The sequence below is a fragment of the Dendrobates tinctorius genome, unplaced genomic scaffold (genome assembly GCF_039654945.1).
Source record: "Dendrobates tinctorius isolate UK_male_01 unplaced genomic scaffold, ASM3965494v1 ptg000163l, whole genome shotgun sequence".
In the NCBI taxonomy this organism is placed as follows: domain Eukaryota; kingdom Metazoa; phylum Chordata; class Amphibia; order Anura; family Dendrobatidae; genus Dendrobates; species Dendrobates tinctorius.
In genome coordinates, this window is record NW_027361830.1 from 15928020 (window position 1) to 15953303 (window position 25284).

Genomic DNA, 25284 nt, shown 5'->3' on the forward strand with positions numbered 1-25284 from the left:
TCCTGGCCCACAGAGAGCACTCCTCCCCTCAATCCTGGGTCAGAACTCCCCCTGCTGGCCTGGAGTGGAACTGTGCTGCATGTAAGGATTGACTGTGAGAGAGACCCATCATTGCCTCCAAGCCTGGCATTACCCTCCCTGGAGGAAGGCAAAGCCACTGTGGCGGCCATACTCCTGGGGGCGCCACATTCCCCCCTAGTGCAAGTCAGCACTCCTGGACTGAACAAAAACATATAATACACAAATACTTATGGAATAATAATTTGTACAAGATTGAAAAAGGGAATAATGTACAAAACCAAGTGTTTCCAAAAATGGTCCTATGATGATAAGTCCGGCATCAATGTCCATGGTCCATTCCTGGGCAAATGGTAACTATTTATAAAGAAAGTTTTTTGACCACACACAAGTCCTGTGGTTCAGTGTCCATGAAACAAACTGGTAAAATCAAAAGGTAACTCTTACAGGTTAACTGTAGGCACAAAACTTGGAAAGCAATTACCTATTTACATTTAATTTCACTATTCACATTTACTTTATATGCGGAACCTAACTGGTAGTATTCTGTTATGAATGGGTCACCGAGGAGGAAAAGACTAAACAAGCTAAGTCACAGAAAACCAGAGAGGTTGGTAGCTATGCAGATTGCAGATCCCTGATCCTAACCACAACAACTAGCAGCAGCTGTGGAGCGTACCTACGATGGTCCTAGATGCTTCATCACAGCCGGAGGACTAAATAAGCCTAAAGCAAGAAAAAGGGAAAACTAACTGCCCCAGAGAAGACCCCAAAGGAAAGACAGCCCCCACTCATGTATTGACGGTGAAACAAGATGAAAGCACAAACAGGCAGGAAAATAGGCTGAGCAAATGATGGGGCCAAAACTAACTAGAAAGGATAGGAAAGGAAAGACACTGTCTGCAATCTGCCAAGAACCCTACAAAAATAATGTCCAACACTTCTGATAGTAAAATTAACCCTGAAGTCACTAGACTTCTCCCACTATATCTGCGCTCTGAAATATTCTGAGACAGAGTAAAAAGATGCCAATCTAATAAGGGCGAAAAAAGCAAATTGGCAAATACAGATAAATAAGAGTGGAAATTCAGCACAGCCCCAGCCGGGGCTGGCTGACCACACAAAAAACTGAATAGACCAACAAAATCAAGTGTGAACATTAGCAGAAAAACTTAGCTTGAAATGACTGGAACAGAGCTGAACACCAGGACCTGAAAAGCCAGAAGGAATCACCAGCACCAGACTAGGGCGTCGGCTGTCTTAAATCCAGTCTGAGATTCCTGAGGTCCAATCGTCATCCTCATTATCAGGTGGCAGATCTCTACTGATTAAATCAGCCTCACTACCTCCAGTTACCACCAGAGGGAGCCTGGAAGGAGAACTCACAACTGGTGGACCGGAAAATGAACTCACAACAGTATTCCCTGTGTGGTACGAGGAGATCTGCGTAACACTGGTGCTGTAGTGGCCCTTACCGACTGTTTGGTTCTAACCACTGGTGTAGTGTGTGAGGTACTGGGTACACTACTAGGGATTCTACATGGCACAGGGATACGTGATTGTCTGTGAACTCTTGGACTCACCAGGGGCACAACAGGTTCACCACTGGCAGGGCGAGGGTTCTCTGGCTCCGCTGTTGGTGTGGCTTCTGCTACCTGATTCTCCTGATCCTCTCGAGTCATGTCCTCCTGTGCTTCCACTTGGGGAAATAACAACACTGGTACCACTATTGCATCATTAATTCTAGTCCAATTCGCAGGGAATTCCCCAAGCACTGTGCTGACCTTCTCTTCTGCCTCTACGGGTTGAAGGTTAGCCGATTCTTCGGCTCTTTCTTTCAACTGGTCAGGGCATAACTTCAAATGATCCCTGGATACCGCTGCTGAGGTCTCTCCTCCGTCTTTACTAACAAGGCATACTTTACTATTATCAAAGTTAGAGGGCAGAATAGTATAAGGTTCAGCCTCCCATTGATCATCCAGCTTGTGCAACCTCCTCTTTCTTTTGAGGACTAGTTCTCCCGGCAAAAAGGGGACAGTAGGTGCATTCTGATTGTAAATCTTCTCCTGCCTTTGCCTTGCCTGGGCCAGACTCTTCTCCACACACTCCTGTACTCTCCTGTACTGCTGCCACCTCTCCTGGTCCCAGTCAGCATCTGGCGATGTGGCCTCCGGCGTGAGGACTCCCATGTCCAAATCCACAGGCAGCCTACCCAGTCTTGCTCTCATCAGGTATGCTGGAGTACAGTAGGTAGAGTTCACTGGAATATGGTTGTAGAGGTCTAACAGATCTGGCAACCTCTCAGGCCACAGATTCCTCTCCTCCAAGGGCAATGTCTTCAGTAGGTAAATCACTACCTGGTTCATCTTCTCGCACATGCCATTGGTCTGTGGGTGATAAGGTGTTGTACGGATCTTCTTACAACCATACAAGTTGCAAAACTCATGGAACACTTCTGCCTCGAAAGCTGGACCTTGATCTGTGAGTACTCTTTCAGGATACCCATGTGGCCTACAGAAGTACTGTTGGAAGGCTCTGGCTACTGTCCTGGCAGTTAGATCTTTGACAGGCACAACTACCAGGAATCTTGAGTAGTGGTCCACAATGGTAAGAGCATAGATGTAGCCTGACCGGCTTGGAACCAGCTTCACATGGTCCAGGGCTACCAACTCGAGGGGCTGTTTGGTGATGATTGGTTGCAGGGGAGCTCTCTGGCTGTCTCGATCCTTTCTGCGCAGGTTACATTGTCCACACTCCCGGCACCACCTCTCTATGGCTTTCCTCATACCAGCCCAGTAGAACCTCTCTCGGAGCAATGCTTCCAACTTCTTCCATCCGAAGTGTCCAGCTACATTGTGGTATGCTTCCAGGACCATTGGTGCCTCTCTCTTTGGGACTATTACCTGTCAGACCAGTTCATGTGTGCGGGCATTGATACTCCTCCGACACAGCTTCCCTTCGTAGATAAACAGCCGGCCTCTCTCCTTCCACAACTGCTGGGTTTCTTCAGGAGCATTCAACTCTGGACGTGAGTCAGCTCGTATCAACAGCTCCTTCACCAGGCGGACTGCAGGGACACTATCTTGCATTTCAGCCCAGTCATGATGGGGCAAAGGATTCAGGGTGACCTCCTTCAAGGCAGACCGTCTGTCTCTCACTCCTTGAGCACGTTGGGCCGCCAGTGGCCGGTGGAAGGGAGGTAGCTCTATCTCTTCCAGAGCCTCAGGGTCTTCCCCTGCATCCGGTAGGTTTGGCATTCTGGACAGCACATCAGCATTGGCATTCTTGTGCCCTGCCCGGTACTTGATGGTAAACTTATAGTTAGATAGCCGAGCCATTCATCGCTGATCCAGTGCACCTAGCTTTTGAGTGAGTCAACGGATTGTTGTCCGTGAAGATTGTACACTTGGCCGAAGCTAGGTAATGCTTGAATCTTTCGGTGACAGCCCAGACTATGGCAAGGAACTCCAACTTGAAAGAACTGTAGTTATCGGGGTTCCTTTCGGTGGGACGCAACTTCCTGCTGGCGTAGGAGATCACTCTTTCTTTTCCATTCTGTACCTGCGACAGTACCACTCCTAGTCCCACATTGCTGGCATCTGTGTACAGCACAAAGGGTTTCACATAATCTGGGTAGGTCAAAACTTCGTCACCCGTGAGAGCCATCTTCAATCTGGTGAAGGACCTCTCTAACTCTTCAGTCCATTCAAAGGTGGAATTTTTCTGCTTGCTCTTCTTGGAGTGCCCCACCAGAAGGTTTTGCATAGGGGTAGCTATTTCAGTAAAGCCCTTGATGAATCTTCGGTAGTAGCCTACCAGTCCAAGGAATTGGCGCACGTCATGGAGGTTGCTGGGCTTCGGCCAGTCTCGGATGACTGTGACCTTGTCAGGATCTGGTGCCACACCTTCTGCACTGACCGAGGTACTGTACCTTGGGCTTCAGGAGGTGGCATTTGGAGGGCTTCACCTTCAGGCCAAAATTGGACAAAGCTTCAAACACTTCAGCCAGGTGTTCCAGATGCTCTTCATAGGTTTTGGAGAAAACAATGACATCATCCAGGCACAGCAGGACCGTTTCAAAGTTCATGTGTCCCAGGCAGCACTCCATCAGCCGTTGAAATGTTCCTGGGGCAGTGCAGAGCCAAAATGGCATATAATTGAACTCACAGAGACCCATTAGAGAGGTAAATGCGGTTTACTCCTTATCTGCCTCGGCCACGGGAACCTGCCAATACCCACTGGTGAGATCCAAGGTGGAAAATTAATTAGCAGTTTTAAGTGCAGCTAAGGATTCCTCAATCCTAGGTAATGGGTAGGCATCTTTATGTGTAATGCTGTTAATTTTCCTGTAGTCAACACACATTCTCATGGTACCATCCTTTTTCTTTACAAAAACTATTGGAGCTGCCCAGGGGCTACAACTGTCTCTGATAACCCCAGCCTCCTTCATCTCCCTCAACATACTCTTAGCACGCTGGTATTGTGTTGGGGGTATAGGTCTATACCTTTCCTTTATGGGTGGATTGTCTCCCGTGGGGATATGATGTTGGACCCCTTTTGCCTGCCCAAAATCTAGTGGGTGTTTGCTGAATACCCGCTCATACTCTTGTGTCACTCTGTAAACCCCATTTCTTTGGTATGAAGGTGTAGTGTTGGTTCCCACCTGCAGTTGCTGGCACCACTCATCTAGCTGTTTCACAGAGCCACTGTCCTTCACCTGATCGGATGAGACAAAGGGTTCTGCTGCCTGCAAAGAGTTGTTATTAATTGTGAGCAGCTTAGCAACTGTGGCGTACCGAGGTATTGTGGCCTCCTCTTCCCCACAATTCAAAAGATGTACAGGTACTCTCCCTTTTTTGACATCAACCACCCCTCTGGCTGTCAGGACAGTGGGCCTGCTTTTGGAGTATACTGGTTCTACCAATGTCTGGTAATCTCTCCCTCTAAGACCTATGGCTGCCCGACACCATACCCCCATTTCACATCTGGGGGGTATTGCAATGGGGAAGGCATCACTCACTCTGATGCTGCCAATCTCGCCGCCAGAGAGTTCCACCTGTTGTCTTTGCATCAAGGCTCGGATCTCCTTCTGCAGGACTCTTTGTTCTCCGGAACCAGCAGTCTCAGCCACCTGTTGCAATAAGACAATAACCTCGGACAGACAGTTTTCAATTACATTTGTACCAAGAGTCATCATGGGATTGCATTCACGTCAATCAATATCAACAATTATCAGACTTTGAGACTTTAATTCCACCTCCCCACTTTAACAGTAATCTCCTTACATCCAATTTGCGGTAAGGTCTGACCATTACTAGCAACTACTGTCAGTTCATCTGTTGGGCCACGGGTGCGTTCAGAATCCGCCCAATATCTTTTATACAGAATGTACGGCATAGTGGTCACCTGGGAGCCAGTGTCCAGCAAAGTGTTCATGGGGATACCATCAATCACCACGGGAAGGATTGGTCTCCCTCCCACATACTTTGCTCTCCAGTTCCTTGGACCTGGGGATCCTACTCCTGGGGGTTGGCCCTCTGCCCCAGGGGTTGCTCGTTTAAAGGACAGTACCTTGCAAGATGACCTGCCTTGTGACAGCGATGACAGAAGATGGGACGTCCGTCCTGGTCATAGCGATCGTTGTTCCTTCCTCGAAGTGGTGAGGTTCTCCTCCTCCGGAGCCATGGGACAGCCTCTGGACTGGAAGCAAGCTGGATCTTGTCTTTGGAGGACACCTGCAGGGACTGCACGGTTTTAGTGAGTGCAGCCATTCCTTTGGTCAAATCCTGGACCTGTAGACGTAGCTCCTCAGTTGGATCTTTGTGCAGAGTCTGTGCATCGGTCTCCGCAGGGATGGAAGGAAAAGATGGGGCTTCCTGATGGTAGGTGATCGCTAGGCGTCTAGGGGGTGCTGGACAGCTGTCAGTGGATTCCTGCAGTACCCAAATAGCCCTGTCCTTAAATTCAGCAAAGTCCAGATCAGGGTTTTGCAGTGTTATTATATGCAACTGTCCTCAGTGGGTACTGGACAGGAGTCCTTCAATTATAATAATAATACATTTTATTTCTATAGCGCCGACATATTCCGCAGCACTTTATTTCAGAGGGGATTTGTACAGACAATAGACATTACAGCATAACAATAATCACATAGATTATAACAAATACCAAGAGGAAAGAGAGCCCTGCTTGCAAGCTTACAGTCTATGAGGAAAGAGGTAGACATGAAAGGTGGGTGGTAACAGTTGCCCTGATTGTACGGACCAGCCATAATGTTAAGTGTGTAATGTTAAGTGTTCAATGAACTGCTCCTTCAACAGTTTATCGTCTTCCTTTACGCTGTCAGGATCAACTTGCTTAACTGCTCGCAGCGCCTCCTGCAGGTTGAGAGCATAGCCCCTGATACTGTCCTGTGCCTTCTGTTTACAGCCAAAGAACCTCATCTTGATTTCAGCTGCAGTGCGAGTGTCAAAGGTGCTCTTCAGCTTGGCCAGGACCTTTACAACAGTCTCTTTATCAGTGCCCTGCCAGGCTTTCACTTCTCTCAGCGCTGCACCCATTAGCTGTCCAATCAATATATTTACTTTCTGGCTTTCAGACAGGGGGTAAACTTTAAACAGGCTGCACAGTCTCTCATTAAATTCACTCAGGGTATGCGACTCAACCGAGTACTGCGGTAGCCAGGCTGCTCCTGGTATGTAGGGTATAGACAGCGGCATGATGGGGACCACTGCTGCTGGCGCTCCTCCTTGCGGTGCTGCGGGGTTGGCGGCGGCTTCCGCCGCTGCATAGCCTTGTGGCGCGGACATCTTCTCCCCCCCAGTTAATGATAGCCAGGGCCGGGGGTTGTGTGAGCTCACTGGCGGCTGCTTCACAGGCCCAGGGCTCCAGGCTGTAGGCCTCTGCTCCTCCTCCTCTCGAGCGCTGTCCTCTCTTCCCGCGTGACACTTCACTGCTTCGCGCTCTGTGGCAGGCTCCGCCCACTAAGGCCTGCCCCTTCTTCTTGCCACGCACGCCAAGCAGCGTGGCAATGGCAGCACACACACAGTTTTTAAACACAGTCTATGGCACACAGGACCCAGGGGGTACCGGGCTCCGTTATGCTGTTCGTGATGCCAAGTTGGGTCGCCCTCCCAGGGCTGTGGGGTACTCGGTACCGGGCCAGTGTCAGGGGGATGTTTCACAGCAGTGGTGACCCGGTCCGTGGCCCTGGGCACCCAAGTCAATGGCAGATGATGTTTGTAATATAGTTTATATGGAAAGTTCGTGACGCCACCTGTGGTATTTGGCAAGTGAGGTGTTAGCCAACACTGCGTGCAGATCCTCTGGGGCTGATGGTATGTTGCAGCTTAGGTGGTGTAGCTCCCCACAGGTGAAGCTGTAACCCCAGGGCAGTGTAAAGGTGGTTGGCACGGGGACATAGCAGTGCCGACAGGGTAGGAAGCAGACAAGACACAGCGGGGTGCAATTTCTGTACCTTTATTTGATAACTGCAGTCCAGGGTCCTGATTACAGATGGTAACAGAGCAGGCTAGCCTGGAAGCAATTCAGGGATTCCCTCTCACAGACGGGCTGTGCAGTCTCCTTCCTAGCGCTTGTGTGGTGTGAAGCACTCCAGTACTTAGTTACTCCGAAGTTCCTCCTGTCAGATCTTCCTAGAACTTTACTTGTATGACAGCTGTAGCCTGATCGGGGACCTCCTGGATCCCAGCTCTCTATCCGTTCTGCTGTTGTGCCTCAAGTCTTAGATGAGAGTAGGGCATTTACAGCCTCCTACTCCTCTGGTGTCTGTGGCAGGACCGTTAGTATCCATACCACCGTGGAGACCAGACTCCAGTTCTTACGCTCTCAAGCTGAGGGAGCTCGCCTTCTGCAGCTCAACCTCCAGCTTCTCACTTCACCCTCTGCAGACTAACTATTTCCTCCTCCTGGCCCACAGAGAGCACTCCTCCCCTCAATCCTGGGTCAGAGCTCCCCCTGCTTGCCTGGAGTGGAACTGTGTTGCATGTATGGATTGACTGTGAGACAGACCCATCATTGCCTCCAAGCCTGGCATTACCCACCATGGAGGAAGGCAAAGCCACTGTGGCGGCCATACTCCTGGGGGCGCCACACTAACACTTTTTTTGACTATTTTGATACGATATATAAGACAGTGAGAAAAATAGAAGAAATAAGGTTAATGTTGCAGGGGATGCCATATTTTAGATAGTATATTATCTATATTGCCTGAAAATGTATTATTTTAATAAAATCACTTAAAATCCATTTTCTCCTTATACTGCCTTTATAAAAATAAACTATTGTGTGGGACTATATTAAAGGTTTGTACTATCTAAATATAGCAATAGCCATGCTAACTTCCAGATTTGCCCTAATATCCTCATAAATACTGATCAAGTCAGACATTAGTCTTTATGAATCCATGCTGATTATGTGTTATTAGATTATTTACTGCTTTAAAAGTTTGCAGTTCATTGCCATTGTACAGGACATATAAATCAAACTGCGCTATGATTTATTCGGTGTCAGAAAATAAATAATACTTAATGCTACTGAGCACATTTGTAATTGTATGCTACATTTTTTTGTCATAAAAAATCATATTCTTCCCTTTGAAAAAATAATAAATATATTTTTATGTTCTTGTAAAAGTCCATCTTTGGTTAAGCTGTACAGTTTTTAATTTGCTATTTCTCCTCAAGTTGCCTCCCATTATAATTTCTCACAAGAAGTTGCATCAGTTGGCTATTTTAGAAAAATCTTTTCTGCTACTCTGTCACCTCTGTCATATAATCAGTTTGTAGGTAGATATAAACTGTCATGGGGCACTGTACATGGTAGCCTGGTAGCTCTTAATAGGGCTTCCATGTACAGGCTTAGCACCAACCATTCTGTCTACCGGGTTACAGGGGTTACTTTGGCCTTCATGCTTTAACTCCAATACAGGGATCTGAACTGTTACAGGGCTCAACTCGTGAGGTAGATCCTCTATGCCCAGGTCCAGCATGGCACTGAATCCAGTCATTGATGCAGCAGCAAAAAGGCACATATGGAGTGAGGAATTCAATCACTGGAGTTTGCAGGCAGATGAGACATAGGAGAGCAGGTTGTAGTGCACAGTAAGAGAAACAGAACCAAGAGCCTTAATACTAAGACGCAGTTGTGTGTCTTGGTGTACCTTATCCAAGACTAGGCAGATAATTATATGGTAGTACACCAGGCCACTTGAAAAACCTGATGTAGAGTACAGCAGAGGGCAGCGACTATATGGAAGGGTGATAAAACCCTGCTGAGTTGAGGCAAATGCGTAACATAGACTTACACAAGACAAGTAATATTCACGGCACTCTTAAAGTAAAGGAATGTGGTGCCCAAGTAGGGTATTCAGCCGGAATCAAATGAAGTTGAAGAAACTTGGCACTCTCAAAGTAATAAAGTGTGAAAAAAGTTCCATCTATTGTGCATCCAAAATATCGTTGTTAAACGTTTTCGGTCCTGGTTTGGACCTTAATCAGAACTGGTACCGTTGTGCTATGCCGCACTCACCAGGAGGCGGGGCTTTGGTCACAACGTCACTCCCTCCGGTACGGCAGTTTCACGGGGGCTCCCGTCGTGTGCGCACGCGCAGCTCTCGTCCCCGGGGCTCCTCCTCCATGTCACGGTTGCACTTGCGCACTCCTGTCAGTGCTGTCTCCGGGTCGGTCCTCTCTATGGTAATGGAGGACATGACCCGGAAGCTGTAGTGGTCTTGTGCTTTCTGGCTAGGATCTGATCCGGAACCTGTCATGGTCATGTGCTATATCAGGCTACCTTTCCCTATGGGAGGTGCCAGATTATTGTTGTGCTTCCTGGCTGGGTCTGCTTTATCCCAGCCTGACTGTGCACTGTTCTCAGGTCCTCTGCTCTGTCTAGTATTCTATGGTGCTCCTAGCACTCGCTCTGAACTTTCATGTTGCTTCATGCTCAGTTGTGCCTCCTGGCACATTCTAGTATCCTGTCCTCTGTCCCTTGCTCTGTCGTGCCTCCTGGTACTCACTCTGCTACTGTGCTTTGTTACACCTCCTGGCACGACTGCTGCTCCACTCAGTACTCTGTCGTGCTCCTTGCACTCATCCTGCTTTGTTTACCTCCGGACGTATTACTTGCTATACGCCGTATGTGCTCACGTCTACCTGTCTCCCACTATCCTGTAATTGGCACACTTCCGTGTACACTCTTGGTGTTTCTAGTACCATTCTTCAGACATACCCACCCGTGTCTCCTGCGAGCCGCCCCTCTCGGTACCGGCTGCAGTGGTACCCGAACCCCTGGGCTTGCTCCTAACGGTCCCTATATAGGGGTCGGTTCCACCTGGCAGTTCGCCCGGGGCCCCTCGGTGCTATGGCCCAGATGGTCAACTCCTGGAGTCTCTGGCTCCAGACCATCCATTCTAACAGTATAATCAGGCCATGGACCCTGCTGGTACTGCGACTTCCGTCCAAAAGGAGCTGCTGTTTCTCTGGGAAAACCAGACTAGAATTATGTTATTCCTCAAGTTCATGGAGTCCTGTTTATCTGCCTTACAGTCCTCTGAGCCTGGGAATGCTGCCCAGTTGGCCAGTCTCCAGCAGGAGCTCGCGCAGCAACGCGACTCCCAGGTCCAGATTCTCAACTATATGTCGTCGGTAGATAATCGGCTCCTGTCTATACAATCCGTTTCTGCCCAGACCATGGTTCCTCTCTCGCTACCGCGCTTATGTAAGCCACCTCAGTATGGTGGTGACCCTGTGTTGTGTCGTGGGTTTTTGAATCAGTGTCGTTTGCATTTTGAGTTTTTGCCGCAACATTATCCCACCGATCGTGCAAAAATAGCTTTTATAGTTTCTCACTTAGAGGGGAAGGCCCTGGCATGGGTTAATCCCCTTCGGGAGCGGGATGACCCACTCGTTTCTCAGCTTTCCGTCTTTTTGGACACCTTCCATAAGGTGTTCAACGAGCCTGGTCGCCTCGCTTCCACCACCGAGTTACTCTTTAATCTCCGTCAAGGTACTCTAACAGTTGGACAATACGCAATATGTTTTCGCACCTTGTCCTCCGAACTTGTTTGGAATAATGATGCCCTCGTAGGGGCCTTCTGGCGTGGTCTGTCCAGCCGGATCAAAGACGAACTGGCGGGCCGAGATACTCCTACCATTTTAGTGGACCTCATCTCTCTCGCGACACGCATTGATTTGCGCTACCAGGAGCGCACCCGCGAGTCAGCCAGAGAGAGAGGGGCCTCCCGCCTTTTCTCTTCCACGTGCAGTTCTTCCCATCCGTTACCCGAGTTATCTGCAGTAGATCCGGTACCTGAGCCTATGCAGGTGGATCATCTCCAGATAGCACAACAGCGTCATGTGAAGAGGCAGGCACAAGGGCTCTGTTTCTATTGTGGGGATGCCTCCCACTTCCTACGCTCATGTCCCAAGAGGCCGGGGAAGTTTCTCTGCCTGGGACTGGTAAGTGAGCTCTCCTCTGGTGTATGGGATTCCTCTTTACCCCTGACCGTGCCAGTGTCCCTGAATTTTGGGTCCGAGAGTTGCACTGTGAAGGCAATTGTGGATTCTGGTGCAGTGGGTAACTTTATTAGTCTCGAGGCAGTTAAGAAGTTTCGGATTCCTGTCAGATCCCTGGAGACTCCTAGGTCGGTTGTTCCGGTCGACAGTAAGCCCTTACAGGACACCATTAACCAGGTCACAGAAGAAGTAGAGTTGCAGATTGGCACATGTCATCGGGAGCGGATCTCCTTCCACGTATTGCCGACTTCGGCTCATACCCTTCTTCTTGGTCTTCCTTGGTTACGAACTCATGGACCGTCCCTGGACTGGTGATCCAGTGAAATACTCCGTTGGGGACCGTCCTGTCAAAAGAGTTGCCTGCTGTCCGTTCTTCCAAAGAACTCTGCTTGCTCGTCTTTGGCGGTTACAGGTCAGCCATCTGCTAACCGGTCTGTGACATGTGACATTGTCGAGAAGGGGGCTGAGAGTCAGTCTCCACATTCGTCAAGCAACCGGTCTGTGACATGTGACATTGTCGAGAAGGGGGCTGAGAGTCAGTCTCCACATCTGTCAAGCAACTGGTCTGTGACTTGTGACATTGTCGAGAAGGGGGCTGAGAGTCAGTCTCCACATCTGTCAAGCAACCGGTCTGAGACTTGTGACATTTTCGAGAAGGGGCTGAGAGTCCGTCGCCACATCCGTCAAGCAACCGGTCTGTGACTAGTGACATTGTCGAGAAGGGGGCTGAGAGTCAGTCTCCACATCTGTCAAGCAACTTGTCTGAGACTTGTGACATTGTTGAGAAGGGGGCTGAGAGTCAGTCTCCACATCTGTCAAGTAACCGGTCCAAGGTAATTTCCGTGGCTTCCGTCAAGTTGACATCCCAGCGCCCGGGGGAGACCTTTGTGGCTAAAGGTAACTGTAAAGGTGTGTTATCCTGGGGACATTCTTCTCCGGTTGCCGGCCATGTTGGTGTCAAGAGGACACTCTCACGTTTATCCCACTACTACTGGTGGCCGTCTATTGGTCAGGATGTCAAAGACTTTGTGGCTGCTTGTCCGTCCTGTACCAAGAAGGAAGTTCCCAAGCGACCATCCTCTGACAGCTCGCCTCTTAAGGCTGAATTGACTTTCAGTAATCTCTCCACCGCTTCGGCCTCCAAGCATGTCAGTGTGCCTCTGCTGGTTCGTCCTGTCTCGGGCGCACCTGCCGCCGACTCTCTGTCTGTGGAGTTCTCCAGGGTAAGGCAGGAGACCAAATTTTCTTGTATTGAGACTCTGGATCTGATTGCTCCTCATGCAGTTAGGAAGTGTCTGGATCCCGCTCCTAGTGTCAAGGTGCTATTTTCCAGTTCTAGAAAGAGGGGACATAAAGGAGGGGGTACTGTTATGCCGCGCTCACCAGGTGGCGGGTGTTGTGAGTTCATTTTCCCCTTCATTACTGAGGCCCGAGGAACTCTCTCTTCTGGTAAAGAAAGGTAGTGAGCCTGATTGTCAAACACCTGAGGCTGATGATTGTGACTGGCTGAGTGGAGTTACGGACTGGATATAATGCTGCCGACGCCCTTCTGCCCTGCGGGTGATTTCTCTGTGGGATCCTTGGAGACCAGTCTGAATTCCTGCTCCTCCAAAGCTAAGTTTGCTGCTCGGCCTTTTGCTTTTGTGCTTTGACTTTGTTTTTTCTTTGTTTTTCTGGATTTCTGCCATTCCCTGCTGGGGTGTGCTGAATTCATTTAGCTCTGTCTTCTGAAAATACCTGAGCGCTGATTCAGTTTTTGAAGCCTAGCTGCTTCAGGGCCTTTTTCATATCAGCTGGTTGGCTTATGTCTTTGATAGGGTTTTGGCAGATTGCAGACAGCAGCCTTCCTGTCCTTTCCTATCTAGGTAGTTTTGGGGCCCCGTCTTTGCTCAGTCTATCTTTCTGTCTGTGTTAGTATTTTCATCTTGCTTCACCGTCATTATATGTTGGGGGCTGCCTATTGCTTTGGGGTCTGCTCTGGGGCAGTTTAGATTTCCTCTTTCTTTCTTTAGGCCTATGTATTTCTCCGGCTGTGATCGAGGGGTCTAGGGCATCGTAGGAACCCCCCACGGCTACTGCTAGTTGTGTTGATAGGTTCAGGGGTCTGCAATCTGATAGTTGCCAACTTCTCTGGTTTTCTGGACTTAGCTTGTATTTCTGCTTTTGCCTCCTATGGTGACTCATTCATAACAGAATCACCCGCCATACCGCAGATTCTAGGGTACTCAATAGCAGGTAAGAATTATAAAAAAAAAAAAAGAAAAAAAAAGTGTGTATATTTTTTCCTCTATATCTCTGAGGCTGTAGGGGGAATTTTTTTTTCTCTCAATGGAGATAAAGCAATTGTCTGATCGTGTGGAGCAGCTCGCTGCGGAAGTGCGGGGAATTTCCGCCTACCTTGCTCATTCACATGCTGCTGAACCAAAGATTCCTACACCTGATGTATTTTTTGGGGATCGGTCTAAATTTTTGAATTTCAAAAATAATTGTAAATTATTTTTTGCCTTGAAGCCTAACTCGTCAGGGAGCTCCGCGCAGCAGGTTAAAATTGTCATCTCTTTGCTGCGTGGTGATCCCCAGGATTGGGCGTTTTCTTTGAAACCAGATGATCCTATTCTGACTAATGTGAACGCATTCTTTCAAGCTTTGGGGTTGTTGTATGACGAACCTAATGGCATTGATCAGGCTGAAAAGACCCTGCTGGCATTGAGCCAGGGTCGTGATTCTGCAGAATTGTACTGTCAAAAATTCCGAAAGTGGGCAGTACTTACTACCTGGAATGATTATGCCTTGGCTGCTCTCTTTCGGAAGGGGTTGTCAGAAGCCATAAAAGATACTATGGTGGGATTTCCTGTTCCCTCTGGTCTTGACGATTCTATGTCATTAACCATTCAGGTTGATCGGCGTTTGCGCAAACGCAAAGCTGCACGAGAGGTGTTGCCACCTGTTGAACAAATGTCTGAACCTATGCAATGTGATAGAGTTTTTTCCAGAGAGCAGCGTCAGGAGTTCAGAAGGCGTAATAAGTTGTGTTTTTTCTGTGGAGATGCCTCGCATATTATTTCTGTCTGTCCCAAACGAGAGAAACGCTTTGCACGCACGTTTTCTGTTGGGGGTGTTCAACCTAAGTTTCTTCTGGCTATTACTCTGATCTGCTCCCTGTCCACATTTTCCGCCAAGGCGTTTGTGGATTCGGGAGCAGCCCTAAACCTAATGGACTTGGATTTTGCTAAACGTTGTGGATTTCCAATGACACCTCTGCAGACGCCTATCCCTTTGAGGGGAATTGATGCTACTCCTTTGGCTAAAAATAAACCCCAGTTTTGGACCCAGGTGGTAATGCGGGTCGCCCCAGACCATCAAGAAAATTGCAGATTTCTGGTGTTGCATAATCTGCATGATACTGTTGTTCTGGGGTTTCCCTGGTTACAGATTCATAATCCAGTTTTGGATTGGAAATCTGTGTCTGTGGTGAGTTGGGGTTGTCGGTGTGCCTTTAGTGAGGCTCCGGTGTTTTCCACCTCTCCTCAGTCGCATGATGTTCCTGATTATTTGGCAGACTTTTATGATGTATTTAGTGAGAATGAGTCTGCGTCTCTGCCTCCTCATAGGAGTTATGACTGTGCAATTGAACTGAGCCCGGGGTGTAAATTTCCCAAGGGTCGGCTCTTCAATTTATCTGTACCCGAGCACGAGGCTATGCAATCATATATTAAGGAGGCGTTGGAGAAGGGTCATATTAGACCATCCACGTCACCCTTGGGTGCCGTTTTTTTTTTGTAGCCAAAAAGGATGGATCATTAAGACCTTGTATTGATTATCGTGCCCTCAACAAAATTACTGCTAAATATCAGTATCCGTTACCCCTGATTTCTGATCTATTCTCCAGAGTTAAAGGTGCTTGATGGTTTACCAAGCTTGACCTCAGGGGGGCGTATAATCTTATTCGCATTAAGCATGGGGATGAATGGAAGACGGCGTTTAATACTCCGGAGGGACATTTTGAGTACCTGGTGATGCCTTTTGGGCTCACTAATGCCCCTTCTGTCTTCCAGTGCTTCATGAACGATATTTTCCGAGATTTTGTCGATAAATTTTTGATTACCTATCTGGATGATATTTTGATCTTCTCCAAGGATTGGGATTCTCATGTGGAACATATTCGGACTGTGTTCCGGATCTTGAGGGAGAATTCCCTGTATGTCAAGGGATCTAAATGCCTTTTTGGAGTACAGAGGATTTCTTTTTTGGGATTTATTTTGTCCCCGTCAACTATTGAAATGGACCCGGCCAAGGTACAGGCCATTCACGATTGGGTTCAGCCCACTTCTTTGAAGGCCCTCCAGAAGTTTTTGGGTTTTGCTAATTTTTATCGGAAATTTATAGCAAAATTTTCTAGTATTGCCAAGCCATTGACTGATTTGACTAAAAAGGGTGCTGATGTGTTAAATTGGTCTCCGGAGGCTGTTTCTTCCTTTCAGGAGTTGAAGCGAAGATTCACCTCCACCCCGGTTTTGCGGCAACCTGATGTCTCACTTCCATTCCAGGTAGAGGTGGATGCTTCTGAGATTGGTGCAGGAGCTGTTTTGTCCCAAAAGGATCCTGTAACATCTAAAATGAATCCCTGTGCTTTCTTTTCCCGAAAGTTCTCTCCATCTGAACGTAACTATGATGTGGGGAATAGGGAACTGTTGGCCATGAAATGGGCATTTGAGGAGTGGAGACATTGGTTGGAGGGAGCTAAGCATCAAGTCGTGGTCCTCACTGACCACAAGAATTTGATTTACCTAGAGTCGGCTAAGCGCTTGAACCCTAGACAGGCTAGGTGGGCCTTGTTTTTTACATGTTTTGATTTTGTGGTTTCTTTTTTTCCTGGAACAAAGAATGTCAAGGCAGACGCCCTCTCTAGGAGCTTCCTTGCTGATTCTCCTGTGGTGACCAAGCCTGCTACCATCTTAGGCGAAGGGGTAGTTCTTTCTGCCATCTCGCCCGATTTGAGACGTGCTCTGGAAGAGTTCCAGGAGGACAAACCTGAGCGTTGTCCCAGTGGAAAGTTGTATGTTCCTGACCAGTGGAAGAAGAGAGTGATGTCTGAAGTTCATTGCTCTGCTTTGGCTGGTCATCCAGGTATTTTTGGTACTAGAGATCTGGTGAGTCGGTTTTTTTGGTGGCCCTCCTTGTCTCGTGATGTCAGGAATTTTGTGCAGTCCTGTGGGACGTGCTCCCGGTCTAAATCGTGTTCTCGCTCTAGTGGGTTGTTGATGCCTTTGCCTGTCCCCAAGAGGCCATGGACCCATATTTCAATGGATTTCATCTCTGATATGCCTGTCTCTCAGAGGATGACTGTTATTTGGGTGATTTGTGATAGGTTCTCTAAGATGGTTCATCTTGTACCACTCCCTAAGTTGCCGTCTTCCTCTGAGTTGGTGCCCCTGTTTTTAGAACAGTTGGTTCGTTTGCACGGGATTCCTGAGAACATTGTATCTGACAGAGGAGTTCAGTTTGTGTCTAGATTTTGGAGAACTTTCTGTTCCAGGCTGGGAATTCAGTTGTCCTTCTCCTCTGCTTTTCACCCTCAGACCAATGGGCAGACAGAGAGAACAAACCAGACCTTGGAGTCATATTTGAGATGTTTTATTTCTGCTGATCAGGATGATTGGGTTTCATTTTTGCCCTTGGCCGAATTTGCTTTGAATAATAGAGCTAGTTCTGCCACTTTGATGTCACCCTTTTTTTGTAACTTTGGGTTTCATCCTCGATTTTCTTCAGGGCAGGTGGAGCCCTCTGCCTGCCCAGGTGTTGACACTGTGGTGGAGAGAATGCACCAGATCTGGGACCAAGTGGTGGATAAGTTATCTCTCTCCCAGGAGAAGGCCCAGCGGTTTTCCAACCGACATAGGACCATTGGTCCCCAGTTTAAGGTTGGTGATATGGTGTGGTTATCATCAAAAAATATTGCTATGAAGGTGGGTTCTCCTAAGTTTAAGCCTAGATTTATTGGACCTTACAAGATTGTGGAGATTATTAATCCGGTCTCTTTTCGTTTGGCTCTTCCTGTCACATTTAAAATCCATAATGTGCTCCATAAATCTTTGTTGAAGAGGTTTGTTGAACCTGTTGTTCCGGGGGTGGCACCTCCAGACCCTGTATTGGTTGAAGGTAACATGGAGTATGAGGTAGAGAAAGTACTGGATTCCCGTCTGGCTAGACGGAGACTCCAGTATTTGGTTAAGTGGAAGGGTTATGGTCAGGAGGATAATTCCTGGGTCTCCGCCTCTGATATTCATGCCAAACGATTTGTGCGTGCCTTTCATCGGGCTCACCCTGATCGCCCTGGTGGCATAGTTGAGGGTTCGGTGACCCCTCCTCAAGGGGTGGTACTGTTGTGAGTTCATTTTCCCCTTCATTACTGAGGCCCGAGGAACTTTCTCTTCTGGTAAAGAAAGGTAGTGAGCCTGATTGTCAAACACCTGAGGCTGATGATTGTGACTGGCTGAGTGGAGTTACGGACTGGATATAATGCTGCCGACGCCCTTCTGCCCTGCGGGTGATTTCTCTGTGGGATCCTTGGAGACCAGTCTGAATTCCTGCTCCTCCAAAGCTAAGTTTGCTGCTCGGCCTTTTGCTTTTGTGCTTTGACTTTGTTTTTGCTTTGTTTTTCTGGATTTCTGCCATTCCCTGCTGGGGTGTGCTGAATTCATTTAGCTCTGTCTTCTGAAAATACCTGAGCGCTGATTCAGTTTTTGAAGCCTAGCTGCTTCAGGGCCTTTTTCATATCAGCTGGTTGGCTTATGTCTTTGATAGGGTTTTGACAGATTGCAGACAGCAGCCTTCCTGTCCTTTGCTATCTAGGTAGTTTTGGGGCCCCGTCTTTGCTCAGTCTATCTTTCTGTCTGTGTTAGTATTTTCATCTTGCTTCACTGTCATTATATGTTGGGGGCTGCCTATTGCTTTGGGGTCTGCTCTGGGGCAGTTTAGATTTCCCCTTTCTTTCTTTAGGCCTATGTATTTCTCCGGCTGTGATCGAGGGGTCTAGGGCATCGTAGGAACCCCCCACGGCTACTGCTAATTGTGTTGATAGGTTCAGGGGTCTGCAATCTGATAGTTGCCAACTTCTCTGGTTTTCTGGACTTAGCTTGTATTTCTGCTTTTGCCTCCTACGGTGACTCATTCATAACAGGCGGGGCTTCGGTCCCGATGTCACTCCCTCCGGTACGGAGGTCCCACGGGGGCTCCGGTCGTGTGCGCACGTGCAGCTCTCGTCCCCGGGGCTTCTCCTCCATGTCACGTTTGCGCTTGCGCGCTCCAGTCAGTGCCGTCTCCGGGTCGGTCCTCTCTATGGTAATGGAGGACATGACCCGGAAGCTGTAGTGGTCTTGTGCTTTCTGGCTAGGATCTGATCCGGAACCTGTCATGGTCATTTGCTATATCAGGCTACCTTCACCTATGGGAGGTGCCTGATTATTGTTGTGCTTCCTGGCTGGGTCTGCTTTGTCCCAGCCTGGCTGTGCGCTGTTCTCAGGTCCTCTGCCCTGTCTAGTATTCTATGGTGCTCCTAGCACTCGCTCTGAACTTTCACGTTGCTTCATGCTCAGTTGTGCCTCCTGGCACACTCTAGTATCCTGTCCTCTGTCCCTTGCTCTGTCGTGCCTCCTGGTACCTCCGGACGTATAACTCGCTATACGCCATACGTGCTCACGTCTACCTGTCTCCCACTATCCTGTAGTTGGCGCACTTCCATGTACACTCTTAGTGTTTCTAGTGCCATTCTTCAGACATACCCACCCGTGTCTCCTGCGAGCCGCCCCTCTCGGTACCGGCTGCCGTGGTACCCGAACCCCTGGGCTTGCTCCTAACGGTCCCTGTATAGGGGTCGGTTCCACCTGGCAGTTTGCCCGGGGCCCCTCGGTGCCACGGCCCAGAGGGTCCACTCCTGGAGTCTCTGGCTCCAGACCATCCATTCTAACAAGTTGCAGAAATTCTATTTCACAATGTAGTTGTCCTGTCGTCTAGTGGTATTTAAATAAGGCCTCAGACTGCCTGGATGCCACGTGAGAGAGAAGGAACCCAATGTAGGCTAGCGCAAAAGAGGTCGGCGATCTACATCTACCACTAGATGACAGGACAACTACATTGGGAAATAGAATTTCGTCAACTGTACCAGTTCTGATGAAGGTCCAAACCAGGATCAAAAATGTTTAACAATTATATTTTGGATGCACAATAAATGGAACTTTTTTACACTTTATTCCTTCGTGAGTGTCAAGTTTCTTCAATTTCAAAGACTACAAAGGGATCTCTGGTTTGGGCCGACAAAGAAGCTTCTGGAAGGTGAAACTGGTTGGCAGAGGATAGCAAAGAAACCATGTTATAACCAGGAAGTCAGGGTCAGGAAAACAACAGTCAGGCAGAAAGATAGTTTAAACATGAACCAAGATGAGAACCTTAATCAGACATGCTGAACAGGAGCTGAATAAACGGAGTGAACCAGAGCAAGTATAAGCTATAACTGGCAACTCCCATTAGTATTTTAGGTGTTTATGTAGGGTGTGCTACTGTTCCAGTGGCACAGCAGGGTGTTATGTACTCTTCCTGAACAGCAAACACACACCCATACTGCCAGAATTTTCAGAACTGCAGGTCCCAGCATCAATAGTATCTCTAGCTGGACAGAACCTAGGCTATGCATCTGGTCAATACTTGTCTTACATCACAGTACCAAAATCAGAATGAATATCACAGCACCTGAGGACAGAAACAGATATCACAAGAGCAGGTCCAGTTGGAGATCTAACAGAAACATTGTTCTTTCCTTCATGTCCACAGTATGACTAGAGTTGAGCGAAACAGGTACCGTATATACTCGAATATAAGCCGAGATTTTCAGCCCTTTTTTTGGGCTGAAAGTCCCCCTCTCGTCTTATATTCGAGTCATATACACCGGGGGGTCAGAGGGGGAGGGGGGGCGGGGGTGTCAGTTCATACTTACCCATCCTGACGCTGTCTTTTGAGCCCCCAGCTTCTCCCCGTGCTCTCTCTTCCTGCCTTCAGCGGTCACGTGGTGCCGCTCATTAAGGCTAGTTTCACACTTGCTTTTTTTTGCAGCGCGTTTTTCCCGCAAAAAAACGCATTGAAAAAACGCATACATAAGCATACAACTGCTGCGTTTTTTTCAAGCATTTTTATGAGCATGCATGAAAAAAGCGCAGCGTTTTTATGCGTTTGTATGCGTTTTTAGTGCGTTTTTACCGAGTTTGCGTTTTTTTCCAACATTTTTAGGTGGCCCCTCACACTACCCAAACCATGACTTTACTAACCCTAACCCTGACCCTAACCCTAACCCTAACCCTGACCCTAACCCTAACCCTAACCCTGACCCTAACCCTTAACCAAATCATACTTAACCCTAACCCAAACCCTAAACCCTAACTAACCCTAACCCTAACCCTAACCCTGACCCTAACCCTAACCCTAACCCTAACCCTAACCCTGACCCTAACCCTAACCCTAACCCTGACCCTAACCCTTAACAAAACCATACTTAACCCTAATCCTGACCCTAACCCTGACCCTAATCCTTAACAAAACCATACTTAACCCTAACCCTGACCCTAACCCTAACCCTGACCCTAACCCTAACCCTAACCCTGACCCTAACCCTAACCCTAACCCTGACCCTAACCCTTAACAAAACCATACTTAACCCTAATCCTGACCCTAACCCTGACCCTAACCCTTAACAAAACCATACTTAACCCTAACCCTGACCCTAACCCTAACCCTGACCCCAACCCTAACCCTAACCCTGACCCTAACTCTAACCCAAACCCCTAAATTCCATGGTTAAAAAAAAAAAACGCATATGCAAAAAAACGCATACATGAGCATGCCAGTGCGCACATATGCGCATCCATAGGCTATAATGGCCATTTTTAGCACAAAACGTGCACATATGTGCGCATGCGCTTTTTTGCAGGGCCAAAAAATGCAACATGCTGCGTCTGGAAAATACCAACGCACACCCCAAAAAAACGCAGCGCATGAAAATCGCATACATGCGCTTACCAGCGCGCAGGTATGCGTACCCATGTTAAATATAGGGGGAAAAACGCATGCGCAGGTATGCGTTTTTTTCCAGCGCTAAAAAACGCAAATGTGAAACCAGCCTTAAACTCATGAATATGCGCATATTCATGAGTTTTAATGAGCGGTATCACATGACCGCTGAAGGCAGGAATAGAGAGCGCGGAGAAGCAGGGGGCTCAAGACACAGCATCAGGACGGGTAAGTATAGCGATACTCACCTGTCCTGCGTCCATGGCTGCTTGCTGCTGTCTGTCATCGGTCAGTGACTTCAGACAGCAGAGGGCGCGGTGACGTGATTAGTGCGCGCCGCGCCCCCTGCAGTCTGAACGTCACTGACTGATGACGTGGCAGATAGCGGTGAGCAGCCATGGACGCAGGACAGGTGAGTATCTGACACCCAGTGACGGAGAGGTGAGTATGTCATTTTTTTTATTTTTACATGCTGCAGCAGTGGCAGCACATGGGGAAATAATCTTAAGGAGCTTCTAATGGGGGCAGCACATGGGGGAATAATCTATGGAGCTTCTAATGGGGGCAGTATATGGGGGAACAATATGGAGCTTCTAATGGGGGCAGCATATGGGGGAACAATATGGAGCTTCTTATGGGGGCAGTATATGGGGGAACAATATGGAGCTTCTAATGGGGGCAGCATATGGGGGAACAATATGGAGCTTCTTATGGGGGCAGTATATGGGGGGACAATATGGAGCTTCTAATGGGGGCAGCATATGGGGGAACAATCTATGGAGCTTCTTATGGGGGCAGTATATGGGGGAATAATCTATGGAGCTTCTTATGGGGGCAGCATATGGGGGAATAATCTATGGAGCATTTCCCACCCTAGGCTTATACTCGAGTCAATAAGTTTTCCCAGTTTTTTGTGGCAAAATTAGGGGGGTCGGCTTATACTCGGGTCGGCTTATACTCGAGTATATACGGTAGGTCAATTTCAAAAATCGCCGACTTTCGCCAAAGTCGGGTTTCATGAAACGAAACCCAACCATAGTGTGAGGTCGGCCGTGAGGTCGGCGTCCCGAGCGCCAAAGTCACATTTCAAATGATGCTTCCAGCACCTTTTTTCAGCCAATGATGCAGGACGCACTCTGTGGGCAACGCTATAACATAGGCAGCGGCCACCACGATCTTAGAGAAGGGCATTGAAGTGATTGGCTGGCTTTGTGTGGCATCACAGTGGGTATAAAAGGCTGTGAGCGCCGACCGCCATCTTACTTCTGCCGACCTTAGCATAGGGAGAGGTTGCTGCTGCTGATTCTGAATAGGGAGAGCATTAGGAAGGGAAGAAGAAAAAAAACTGTTTCTGCTGATAGCGTTTTTCACTGTAGAGTTAGTGTGCAGTGAAAGGGGAGGATTTTTGCTTTTGTGCAGTGATTAGGCTGCATTGTAAGGCTACCTGCTAGCTGAATTGCTGTGTGCACACTGGTGTTCAAACTGCTTTTTTCAAAGCACTCCAACTTGTATTATTTTGTCCTGGTGAGTTACTGAGCGTTCATTTTTTCACAGACTGTATAGCGGTGTATGCTCCTCACACACTACAGTGTATTGGCTGGTATCATGGACAAATAGAAACTATCTTGGTGTGACTCTGGAAGAAAAAGCCAAGGAGTTTGTCCATTTTTCCAGACCTACACCTTAGAGTGCTGTCCGCTTTTCAAACAGTTTCGTATATCTGCTATTTGATGATGGTCAAAGCCAGACAGAGACAGCATGTGTCAGTCCCTATACAAATAGACGGAGATTGACAATTTTACATACAGACACCGTATAGCGGTGTACGATCCTCACACACTACCGTGTATCAGCTGGTATCACGGACAAATAGAAGCTATCTGTGTGTTACTCTAGAAAAAAGAGCCGAAGAGATTTTCCATTTTTCCAAACCTACACCTTAGAGTGCTGTCCGCTTTTCAAACAGTTTCGTATATCTGCTGTTTGACTACGGTGAAAACTAGACAGAGACAGCATGTGTCAGTCCCTATACAAATAGACGAGATTGACAATTTTCCATACAGACACCGTATAGAGCTGTCTGATTCTCAAACAGTATTGTATATCTGCCGTTCGCATTACAGTAACATCTATACAGAGTCAGCGTGTGTGTGTGACACTCCGTAAATACATATACGGAGATTGTTAGTTACACAAAAAACGTAAACAGCTGTATACTTCTGATACAGTTCCGTATATCTGCTTGTTGGATTACGGTCCAATACACACTGTGAGAGCGTCTGTGACTAACAAAATATATATACGTATATTTAATTTTTTTCATACACCTTACACAGCTGGACGTTCCTCATACAGTACCATCTCTCTGCTGGTATTTTTGGTACATTTTCCCAAACATGAGGAAGTATGGTGGAAGAGTCCGCGGACGTGGGGAGGGAGCCGCAGCTGGTACTGATGGTGGTGGTACATCGGCAGGTTCTGGCAAAAGCAAAATAGCAGCTAAGGCAGGAAGTGTTGAGCCTGCATCATCGTCTGGCCCAAGAAGGCCTGTAAGGTTGCCTTTTCTTGGAGTAGGAAAACCGCTTTTGAAGCCGAAGCATCAGGAACAGGTTTTGGCGTACATTGTCGAAACAACCACCAGCTCTATTGCCTCCTCTTCTGAACATTCGAAACCTACAAGCACGGAGTCATCAGTGCATGGTTCTGGTCAGGAAAAACACCTTTCCTTGTGTCCTTCACCCCCACCAAAAGTTAAGGATGCAGCAGCCCACACTTCAAATTACTCTACGGATCTCTTTTCACATACCATGCCTGGGTTATCCAGTGAAATCCAGAATTCTCCAGTCCAAGATGAATCTGACATGGAGTGCACTGATGCACAACCACTGCTAGATGATTCTGCTGGTACATTGACCCAGAGCACTACATTGCCCTCGCAGTCTATTGGGCAAGAGTCTGACCCTGATGAAACTCAGGTGCCCCTTCCAGCATACTATACCACCTTATATGGTGACACAGAGGAAGGTAAAGAGGAAGGTGCAGATGATTTTGAAGAGGAGGTGATGGATGACCCAGTTCTTGACCCGGATTGGCATCCATTGGGGAGGAGGGTGGTGCTGGCAATAGTTCAGATAAGGAGAAGGATCCGCAGCAGGCATTGACATCACAGCAGCAGTTATCTGGCAGCCCCGTAGCTGTCCTAAAATGTGGACCAAAAACTTAAAGAGTTGCAGGACAGCTTGGCCAGAGGGTCAACTTAGCACAGTGTGCAAGGCCAGAAAATGTATACCATAGTACGAAGAGTGCAGTGTGGCACTTCTTTGTCCAAAATCCTACTGATGAGGCAAAGGTTACCTCTAAGAAGTGCAGAAGGACCTTTAGCCGAGGTAAACAACTCAGAAATTTGAATACCAGCTGCATGCTTAGACATTTAACCAACATGCATTTGCAAGCGTGGGCGGACTACAAAACCTTAGGTAGCACGTGTGCACCTGCTCTGACTCAAGGTAGCCAGCAACGTTCCATTGCTTCACCCACTGTAAGACCACCGCCACCGTTAAGCACATCACCAGCACTAAATGTGGAGGTGTCGCCGCAAGGCCAAAGCACTCAGGGAATCAGAATGGTTTTGCAACACAACACTGAATCTAGGCCATCACCACCAATACCATCA